Genomic DNA, 12,187 nt, shown 5'->3' with positions numbered 1-12,187 from the left:
AGTTTTTGCACCTATCAACCCGACAAAATCTTCCACAGGTATACCCACTTATGTTTAATAATACTCAACTTAATCCTGCATCATCCTTGAACATGCTTGGGGTTTCATTTACTCGGGACTTGTCTTGGAAAGATCATATTACATCTCTTATAAAATCTGCTTCCAAGCGATTGGGTGTACTAAGCCAACTCCGTTCCTTCTTTGCCCCTGCATAATTGTTGACTCTATACAGGGGTTTTATCCGCCCCTGTGTGTAGTACAACTCTAATGTGTGGGGAGGCTTCCCACATACAGCTCTTCTCAATAGGGTGGAGTCAAAGGCTTTTCGTCTCATTAACTCTCCCCCTCTTACTGACTCCCTTCAACTTCTGTCTCTTCGCCGCAGTGTTGCATCTTTATCTCTTTTCTATCGCTACTTCAATGGTCACTGTTCCTCTGAACTGTCTGCATGCATTCCTCCACTTCTACGACGGGCGCGTAGCACCCGTCTAGCAGCAAACTCTCATCCCTTTTCTGTCCAACTCTCTAATGCAAGAGTTAACCGTTACTCCCAGTCCTTCATTTATGCAACAGGTCAGCTCTGGAACTGTCTCCTTCTGTCTGTATTTCCTGCTTCCTATGATCTCCAGTCTTTCAAACGCAGTGTGTCCAGGCATCTCGAAATGAATGGATCTTGAATTTGGCTCTCTCTTATATTTTGTTTTTCTCTTGGAAGGAACAGTTTTGCGGGCTCATGGCCTTTGATTCCTTCTTCTTCACATAAAAAAAGAAAAAAAAAAAAAAAAAAAAAAAAACTGAAGTGCCCTAATTAGACCAGAAAGGGTATGACAGGCCTGAAAGGAGCTGAAGGTGTTGACACGGACCACTGGATTTATTTATTGCCAGTTAGACCATGCATGAAAGATGTTCCTAGTTACGCCATGTAATAAAATAATAAGTCATTATGCTGATGTCACTACTGGCCGACGGTTTTGCCGGATGACATAGGTACACGGTTGACGAATGCGCTGGTGTATATTTTTCTTTCTACCGTCAGAGGACTTAATCAGACTTTGGAAAGACCTCTCTCGGGTTGAAAGAGCTATAGTCGCGGCGCACGACTCTGAGGTTGTTGTTATCGTACCCTGGCAACCTACCATTCAAAAGTGCACCCGATTTCGTATCATATTATATGGAATCATATTATTATGCACGCATATATTATACATGAATATTATTATATACGAACATATTATACACGAATCACATGCGTCTCATATTATACACGAAACCAGACGCACTTTTGAATGGTATGTTGCCAGGGCACGATAATAACAACCTCAGAGTCGCGCGCCCCGACTATAAACAGTCTTCATTAATCATCTTACTACCTTGACGTCTCTCTTATTTATTATTGATACAGCCAGACAGTTACATCCACGGCAGGAAACAAAAAGAAAATGAAAATTCTTGTGCTGTAAACAATATAGCCTGAAGTGAGACAGGCTGTAAATCGTTTAGGAGTTTTTTGCAGCTGAATATTGTCGTTTGCCGGTACCAAGAATAAAATAATAAAGATGCTTGGGGTCTGGATGGGATATGGCCGACCACATACCTCTCAAAATTTTTTGTCAGGAGCCTAATAACATCGTATTATGCTGATTAGCTTTGCACCTAACGTACCCACCTCCCTCTGGCACCAGACTCCACAACGTTCCCCTCCAACAACACCCATGTCTTCCACCAACTCTCGCCAGCGGTCATTGTCATCATCATCATAATCATCATCGTCGTCCCAACTCCCATTTCCTACTAAAAGGTGGGGTAGAGTATGGCCCAGAAACAATGACTTATGTCACGAAAGTAGAACTATGAAGCAGCGTGCCTAATGACTGGCCCACAAAATCATTCACACATCATCGTAACTTTCAAAATTCGAACTTGGTGGCATCTCTCACTAAGAATATGGATATGAAGCCAATTGCATGTATGAAAAACAGTATAACACAACAGATATTCTTATTTCCATCTTTGGTATCCATCCATCTTTGTAGGCTTCACCATCACTCCTTTTTACCATCCCATCAAGTTCCTCGCATTTTTCCGTCCTTAACCATTCTTTATGTAGCCGTTCCATTTATTGTGTTCCCTCCCCGTATTTTATTTTTTTCTCCTCACAATTTCCTTTCATTCCTTTCCTTGTCGTTGTTTGAAATTTTCTCATACTTTTCTTTCCCCACTGGCTGATTTCTCAAACCGATTCTTGTTTTCCTTTTCTTTCCCCAATTCTGGTGAGGGAGAGTAAAAAGAAAGTGGATAAAGAGTTTGGGAGGGATCTGAGTGTGAAATGGAGGGAGAGTAAGAAATTGTTTTGGAAGGAGGTAAAGAAAGTAAGGCAGTGTGAAAGGGGAAATAGTAGGGGAGTGAAAGATAGGAATAATAGATTGTTGGTGGAGAAGAGAGAGAAACTGAGGAGATGGAAGGAGCACTTTAAGGATTTGGTGAATGTAGAGAGTGAGAGCAGTGCGAGTACCGGTATAAGTGGTTGGGGAATGGCTGGGAGAAGAAGAGATGAGAAGAGTGAGGAAGAGATCAGTAGGGCGGAAGTAATGGAAGCGATGAAGAAGATTAAGTTGGGAAAGGCTCCAGGAATTGATGGAGTGTGTGGTGAAATGCTTAGGTATGGGGGTGAGATTGTTGTGGAGTGGATATGGAAGTTGTGTAGATTGGCTTGGGAAGAGGGAAGGGTTCCAGAGGACTGGAAATCAGGTATAATTGTTCCTTTATACAAAGGAAAAGGAGAGAGAGAAGTATGTGGTAACCATAGGGGTATTTGCCTACTTAGTGTGACTGGTAAAATATATGGTAGAATACTCATTGACAGGGTTAGGCATATGACAGAGGAGCTAGTTGGAGAAGAACAAGGGGGATTTAGGAAGGGAAAAGGGTGTGTAGATCAGATATTTGTTCTAAGATGTTTAGTGGAGAAGTATCTAGAGAAGGGAAGGAAAGTGTATGCTGCCTTCATGGACTTGGAGAAAGCTTATGACAGAATAGATAGGCAAGATATGTGGAAGGTATTAAGAATATATGGAGTGGAGGGGAAATTGTTGAGTGCTGTGAAGAGTATGTACGAGGGAGCTAGGGCTGCGGTGCGAGTGGATGGTGAGCTGAGTGAGTTCTTTTATCTCAATGTGGGACTGAAACAGGGTTGTGTGATGTCTCCATGGCTGTTTAATATATACATGGATGGGGTTGTAAAGGAGTTGCAGGGTAGGGCAGTGGATGTGGGGGTGGCTCTAATGAATGAGGGTTAGATTTGGAAGCTTCCGGTGTTGCTGTTTGCTGATGATACAGTACTGTTGGGTGAAGATGAATGGGAGTTGCAAGGTTTGGTGAATGAATTTGGGACAGTGGGTAGGAGGAGGAATCTGAAAGTTAATGTAAACAAAAGTAAAGTTATGGTGTTTGAGAGGAATGAAGTCACAGAGTGTGCAGTGAGGTTGGATGGTGAGGATATGGAGAATGTGAGTGCATTCAAGTACTTGGGTAGTGTGATGAGTAGGGATGGAACTTTGGGGGATGAAGTGCGTGAAAGGGTACAGCAGGGAAGGAAGGTTGTTGGTACATTGAAAGCAGTGATGAGAAATAGGGAGGTGAGTATGAAAGTTAAGAAGTCACTGCATGATAGTATTGTGATCTCTACCCTGACGTATGGAAGCGAGGCATGGACCTTGCAAGAGGGGAACAAGTCAAGAGTGAGAACAGTGGAGATGAGTTACTTGAGAGGAGCATGTGGAGTGACGTGGAGGGACAGGTTGACGAATGAAGAAGTGAAGGAACGCTGTGGGGTGGATGTGGATGTGGTTGAGAAGATTAGGAGAAATACACTGAGGTGGTTTGGACATGTGGAGAGAATAGAGAATGAAAGACTGACTAAGAGGGTGTATGTAGGTGAGGTGGAGGGAGGGAGAGGGAGAGGTAGACCGAGGATGAGGTGGAGGGTTGGAGTTGAGAGGTATATGAGGGAGGGGGGGCGAGTTGGGGGGAGGGTAGTCAAATGGTGGGTGACAGAGCGACTTGGAGGCATTTTGTCTGCGGCCACCCTTTGCGGGATTAGGGCGTCGGGCTATAGATAGATAGATAGATTCATTCATTTGCACTTCCATGTCTCCCCTTTCATATCACTTGTTTTCTGTTAGGCCTATTCCTTTACTTTCTCCCTTTCCCTCATTTTCTTACCCTCTCACTGCTTTTCATTTCTTTCTTCTCTTTCCCTCCCATCCCACCCCTCTTAGTTCGTTCTCTTCCCACTCGTTGTATTTCTTCATGTTTTTTCTCTCCAGTCGTTTCTTTCTTCTTTATCTTTCATTTTTCCTTTCACGTTTCGTTCTGTCCTCATTCCGTTCCTTTCTCACGGCCGTATTAAAAAGAAAACAAAAAATTCCTTCCTTTGGAAGGAATTTCCTTTCCCCTCGATATACTGAAAGATTTTCATAGAAGGAAAGGAAAGATTTACAAGTTGGTAGCTCTGTTGAGCTAAAAAGACCCAGCATGCTGATATTTGGTGTGGTGGAGCATTAGATTTAGAAACTCACGCTTCAAATCACGCTTCTCTGGTGCTGGATAATGAAAACACATTTGAGATGTGGGAGGTCGCCACCACATCCATACTGTTGGTCTGTATTCAGCCATAAATGCCTTTCTTGCCATCACCACAGCGGCGTTCATTGCTCAGAACTTAATGTTTTAATTGTAAATACTATTGCAGGGTTGTCATTAGCTTCAGACTTGTCATTTGTAAGTATAAGAATCACTTGTTTATTGTCAGTACTTCATACTCGTATGGCGATGCTCACATGTCTTTTTTCAGCTGGAAGACGCGAGCCAAACCACTCGCGTGCCCTTGATAGCATATATTCCTTTTCCGGGCAAATTACAGAACAAAATGTAAAAAAAAAAAAAAAAAAAGTGACCCTAGCTTTAATGTAGATGATGTGGCAGCGTCAGATCATGTACGATTGGATGAATATTGGAGGTAGTGTGTGAATTGACCATGCGTCAGTTCGTCGTCTGCTCTGCTTAAGTTTGGCTAAACATCCCAGCCGACATGAGTAATATGAAAGAGATACGGATAGTCCTTAAACATTAGTATATTGTTGTAAATTGTATTAATAAAATTATACAGTAACTTTCTTCTAATATATATATAAAGACAATGAACCAATTAACCACAAGTTAATGCACCAATACTGCGAAGGAATTTTTGAAGTAACGGGCTAAATACTTCTATCAGGCTCCAATAATATCTGCTGCTCTAAGAAAATCTTTCCCTTCGAGCAGGTCACGAGGGTAAGAAATTGTAAAGAACAGCAGTTCAGCTAAGTATTTCCTTTCCATACCTCTACAAGGGAAGGAAAGGTTTAAGAATACAGCCATCATCTCTTTACAGCTTCCCTTTCCCACCCGCTATCCGTCTTGCGTGGTCCCATGGGCGCCTCTGTACAACACTCGGCACCACTGCATCAATAAACATTGTGCCTCTGTGACACTGTGTATGAAGGGGAACATTATCTGTAACTCTTACTTGTCATAAGCCATGCCATCCATTTTTGTTTTAATTACTTCCAGCAAAACAGAGCTGATCGAGCTCACCTCGCTTGGCCTACATCAGGACATCATACGGCCCTCGTCATTTACCAGCTTAGGTTCGGGTTAGGCGGAGCCATAGATGACTCGTGCCCCACTTGTAGAACAGACTCACACAACATGACACACACAACAGAGCACTGCACAGCACACGCCACACTAAGATGCAGACACAACATCCTTCGTTTAGGAAACCTATGGGATGATCCCATAGGGACAGTTGTCTACCTGTGATCGACGGGTCTGCTCGGCCAGGCAGATCGAGGTTGAGCAGCAAAATTTCCCCAGTTGATTGATACCCAGTTTTTGTCCATTATCGCCTAGTTAGCTATTGTTTTATGTTATTATGTTGTGTCCATTGCCATCAAACAATGTCCAGTGTCACTCAGCTCAGACTAGTGACTCCCAGTTCTATACATTTTGCTTCAGTGCTAATCGGCTCGATCTCACGCCATCCAGTTGTAGCCTTCATTAGGCAGTTTAGTTCATTACCACTTAGTTGTGTCCATTGTTAGACAGTTTTGTCCTGAGTCACTTTGTTTTGTCCATTGTTATTCATTTATGTCCACCACCACCACAGTTGTGCCTGTTGTTATCCAGTGTAGTCCTTTGCAGTCTGTTCATGTTTGTTGTTATCCAGTGTTGTCCAGCGCCACCAGTAATTCCGCCGTCAGCCAGTTGTGTCCTCAGTGTCCCAGTAGTGTCCAGTGGCGTGGCGGGCGTGTGGTAATGTAATACAACGCCCAGCAAGCCCCATAATCCTCGTTACAATTTTTTCTGGACCATGGAGAAATTAACATGTATACGTAGCCCACATTACTGGAATGATGCAATTAAGGTGTAAAGAAACAGCGGCACGAGGGGTGGGGTGGGAGGCTGGTAGTACTGTATGTTACACGGAGTTTTTTTTTTTTTTTTTGGGGGGTATTGTGGCTTATCCTCCCCGCTAAGCTGGTAATTTAAAATATATTTAATTTCAATACCATAATTCAGTGGAATAATTAATGAATTGCAGCGTAGTGGCTAGTAGTATAAAAGCTTAGGGCAGGCCTGGTGGTGGTGATGGTGGTGTTGGAGAGCTTAAGGGGTGACTGAATTATTAAACTGTTCACTGTTTGCAGTTCTTTCATCTGAAGGAAACTGCGTGGTGTTAGCATAAATAATATCCCAGAGTAGGGAAAGGGGTTGCCCGAGACGTGGGTTACTCTGAGTCTAACCTTGGAGGGCAGAAGCTTTCCTCACCAGAGTGAACTCTGTTCATACTAACTAAAATTTAATACAAAATTAGATCCTGCCTTCTGAGAGGTTGGGATGAGCTCTTGTCAACCAAGGCTAAACTGTAGAGGACAAAGTTTCCCCTCACTTGAACAGCATTGTGTGATGGAAGCAAAAATGAGACTGCAGCCTGCCATAAACAAAGTAATGTACTTTAAAGAACACTTTTTTTTGGTTACCTGCATAAATAATATGCACGATCATTGCGTCGGAAAGTTTGCTGGGAACTGTTTTTAATTCCGCTGTTGGAAAATTTCCATCAGTTGAAGAATATCGTCCGTCGCTAACCAAAATAATATAACCTACACATGTCTACAACAACTAAAAGTACATATAGCAGAGAAACTGTAATTCAATCGCCATCTCCATTTTGGTGTTGTTGCAAAATTATAACTTGTGGTGTTTTAGTGGAGGTGTGAAGTTTGGAGTCTCTCTCTCTCTCTCTCTCTCTCTCTCCTGCAAGCATACGCGCGATCTTGCAGTTTTTCTTCAGTTCGTGGATACAGTTGTGGGTACCGTATATGTCGAGGTGATTTTTTTTTTTTTTTTTTAAAATATATAATGGAGAGGCCACTTCCAGGCAGAGTAAATTTGCCTGAGAGTACTAAGAGTAATGTATTTAAGAATACTGTGTGTGTCAGGGTGATACTGTGAAAAGTGTTATATTACCGGGTATTAGTTGTTGCATTAGTATGGGTAAACTGGTGGTAGATCATATATTTTTTTAAAGAGTTTGTCATACCCTGCAGTAGTAAACGTTTTAGCTGAGGTAGACTGGTATATAGCTTTTTGTTTTATAGTATACTGTTTTTACAGTTACCTCAGCTGTGATTGTTATCAGCTTCCGCGTTTTCTCCTTGGCTGCGAAAGATCTCATATGCACGCTGCAAATGTATGTTTGATGATTGCAACAGTGAATCAAGAGGTCATCGTCTTGAAGGGGTTAATGAAGAGTTTCTGACCCTTTGTCGTAAGTGTGTTGTTAAACCTAAGGTAATTAACATATCAGGCAGCAACAGGAATACAATACAATACATCATACAGAAGGGTTAGCACTGGCCAATATTTCGTTGTATGCTTAAAACATTATCGGGTCTATTAATATTCAAGCAGTAATTACTTGTATTATTCCTGTTCATCAATGATTAAACTGCTTTTAGCATATTTCATCAGGTGATCATTCATCATCACACGTCCAGTGAGAATGTTCTTTGTTATTATTCAGTGGGCTATATACCTGTATGATCATGTCTGATTTAGAATAACCAGCTCTCACATTTATTAACCCTGGACGACGAGAGGTTTCCCTGTGGCATTTAAAATCGTCTGCCGTCAGCCTGAGTAAAATAAGTCATTCGTAAGTCACCAGCAGGCTTTTAACTCCTAGACATCGGGAGGAAAAAGTGCCAATTAAAATCGTCAGGCGTTATCCAGAGCAGGATAAATAATATGTCCCTTCATGTTTTAGGGTTAAGTTTAGAGAGACTATTATCAATTATTTAACTTATTACCTCGCCTGGACGGAGTCTGATGAGGTATTGTTTTTGATTGAGTTTGCTTGTTTGTTTTTGTTCGTTTGTTAGCAACATTACGGAAACATGGCCGAATGAAATTACATGAAACTTTCAGGATATGTGGGTTCTGGTCCCCAAAGGAAGTGATCAAATTTTGAGGTAATCGAGTGGCCTTGAAAGGTTAAAATCAGGGTCACGGATTTTCAGAGGGCTATAACTTGAAAGCGGTTGAAGATAGATATTTACTATTAGGAATACTCAAGAACTCGTAATATGGGTCTGTATTTGGCACCAACCTCTTTGACCTTGAATGGCCTTGAAAGGTCAAATTCAAGGTCACGGATATTCAGGGGCTGTAACTCGAAGATAGAGATATTTACCATTATCAACATATAGGAAATGCCATATGGGTTTGTAACTGGTAGCTTGACCTTTGACCGTAATTGACCTTGAAAGGTCAAACTCAAGGTCATGGATATTCAGGGGGCTATAACTCGAAACTCGTTGGAGATAGAGATATTAACTATTACCAAGATATAGGAAGTCTCACATGGGCTTTTATTTGCCACCATGACATTTGGCCTTGAGTGACCTGGCAAGAACAGACGGATTTTCAGAGGGCGTAACTTGAAAACATTTGCGCCAATACCTTAGACTTTAACCCATTAACTCGCAAGGTTCCTGTGTGAGGGATTTTGCTGAAAGGGTATGAAGCATACTGTCTTCCGCCTATCGGCTCATAGTCGCGAAGCTCATGGGTATGTACCCCGGGGTTCCCTCCTTTATTAACTTCTAAAATGCCCAGTTTCCTCCTCTATTGGACGCTGGGCGCAAATAGGTTCATTATGCGAGTGAGGCTAAATGGCAGAAGCGAGTCAGTATTTAACAGGCAGTAAAATGCTGTCAGGCGAGGCTTGTTTGTGCATGGCACCACTTCTGCTCATTAAGTATCCATAACACATCACTATTGTTAGTTATTATTATATATAGCACGCTTGTAAGGTCATGCAGAGGAGAAAAGGGATAAGGCCAGACGGGTTGGTGTAGGGACATGCAAAGTGGTTGTGTGAGGCAGTGCAGGGGGAGGGGGTATGATCATAACTTATAGGGAGGTGAGTGTCATGCAGGGTGATTGGGTGTGGTGTCATGCAGAGAAAGTTTGAGTGGAGTTATGCAAGAGGGGACGTGGATGTGGATCATACAGGCTAGGTGAGGAAGTGTGAAGTCATGCAGAGGAGATTGGGATGGAGTCATGCAGGAGAGGATCGTTGTGCGGTTTCTGCAGAGCAGGTTTTGATGAAGTCATGCAGAAAAGAGGGTTGGGTATGGAGATATGGAGAGGGATTTGGGAGCGAGGTCATGCAGGCGTCACCTCAAGGCACTGCTAGTCCAGAATTTACTGGTCTGGAGAAAGAAGCGAAGGGACTTCAGACGTCCCAAATAAACAAGGCTGATTAAACATGGCTGAGCATCTCGCTTCTGTCTCTGTTTTCAGCAGGTCTTCACCACCGGGAAGAAGCCGTGAGAGAGAGAGAGAGAGAGAGAGAGAGAGAGAGTTTCCTTCTTCATATTATAATCTACGCCGTTTCGTTGTCTCATTCATGCATCTTTGCGCCTTCGTGACACATTCCAATACTTTTTAAAGTTTTCTTTCTCCGCCACTCACCGTTATGTCTGCGTGTTTTCTATTTATATGCCCTCTTTATTCTGTGATTTTTCCCTTCCTTACTCTTGACGATGATTCAACCTCCTTACTTCTTTATGCTTTTCTGGTTGATGCTCTGCAATAATCTTCCATGCTGTCTCTGTTACGTTATCCTTGTTTCTTCTTCTCACGCTCCACCAAGTTTCCTCTTCTTGCTCATGCATGCTTCTTCCTTTGTTTTCCTTGCGCCACCATCCACTCTATTTCATGCTGCCATCTTAATCTTTCCTGTGCTCTTTCCGTACTTCTTTCATTCTTAACCGTTAACTCTTCCATGCCTCTACTTATGCTCTCTTCTGGTACTTGCCCCTTCATTTTCCAAATCTATATAGACACACTCCTCCTTGCTCCCTCACACAGCTGCAAACATCCTTTTCCTTTAATGCTTCCATGTTCGCTCTTGAATTTTCCATGTTCGCTTCTCCATCTTCCCAGTCACACACACACACACACACACACACACACACACACACACACACACACACACACACACACACACACACACACACACACACACACACACACACACACACACACACACACACACAGTATCATCTCCTCAGTGGTGGCATGCCGCTCCACGTCCACATTTCTTTTATATTGCAGTGTTGTTTTCACGCCGGTGTATAAAAATAAACCCCCTGGTGTAGGATGGCGTCAGCCAAAATAATGGAGGAGAAATGCAGAGGAAAGCGTGTGGGTTGATGGCAGGTAACAATGGAGGATTTAGAAAGAGCACCAAATGTTTTTCCTTCCCTGGCACAAAGGCTTAAAGCAGAGGCCAGAGGCTCAGCTGAAGAGGTGCCATCCGGTACTGTCATTTTTGTGCATGCACACCATCATGGTGGGCCAGTGGGGATGAAAGTATTTTTGTGCCGCACAATAATGGTTGGCCAGTGGGGATGGTGCAGCATTTTTGTGCTGCACACACTAATGGTTGGTCATTGAGGATGGCAGCATTTTTGGTGCTGCACACTAATGGTTGGCCAGTTGAGATGGTGCATTACTTTGAAGCTGTACATCAATGGTTGGCCATTGAGGATGGCAGCATTTTTGTGCTGCACACTAATGGTTGGCCAGTGGGGATGGTGCATCAGTTAAGTGAGCTCATCGGCTAAGTTGCTCTTCTTTGTAAATGAAACAACAGCATTCAGGGGCTGAATGCTAATCACCCCCTGAAAAGGTTGTTGGCTAAGGTACAAGTTACTGAGAAGATCAAACTGAAGAAAATTTGCAAAACTCTACTGTGAAATTCAGTCACAGTGTTTCACAAAAAGCAACACACATTAAATGAAACAAAAACATTAATGGGCCGAATGCAAATCGCCCGCCAATTTATGAAGAGCGGCTAAGTTGGCAAACCACCTGGTAAAAATGAAGACGCGATATTTCTCTCTCTCTCTCTCTCTCTCTCTCTCTCTCTCTCTCTATGTATGTATGTGTATATATATATATATATGTATGTATGTATAGAGTATCTATTCATCTATATATACACTAGGAGAGATAGATAGATAGACACAAACACACCAACAAAAAACTGTATTGCTTTGGCCTTGCTGTAGGTGAGTTGATGAAAATTCACCAAACTCAACGGAATTTAGTTAAGCATTTCTAAATAAAGCCAGTCCGTATTAAAAAATATATGGCGACTGACATTCCGTCGTCTCTGATCAAATCCTCACCAAAAGTAATGTTAGGCTTCTCCACATTCACATAGTTGCTATTTCCTGAATGCCTGTTGAAAATTCGTTCATAACTCCTCGAGATGTTTTGGCAAACCCACACACACACACACACACACACACACACACACACACACACACACACACACACACACACACACACACAAATATATTTTCGTCTTTCTTCCTCTCCTCTTTCACTATCCTGCGGTCCATATTTGAGAATTTCAACAAATCACAGTTTGTCGGCGGAAAACCCGAAACCCAATTTCCCTATCCATTACCAAAGGAAGGTTAAAAAAAAAATACTAGAAACATGAAACATGTGTTTGCTATATTCATTTTTTTTGTTATTCCTTAGCTTTCACAATTTTCGTTCC

Source organism: Coenobita brevimanus, chromosome 84 (genome assembly GCF_032717465.1).
Source record: "Coenobita brevimanus isolate Jiangsu-jjx chromosome 84, ASM3271746v2, whole genome shotgun sequence".
In the NCBI taxonomy this organism is placed as follows: domain Eukaryota; kingdom Metazoa; phylum Arthropoda; class Malacostraca; order Decapoda; family Coenobitidae; genus Coenobita; species Coenobita brevimanus.
The sequence above is the reverse complement of the archived record's forward strand: the minus strand, read 5'-3'. Positions refer to the sequence as shown.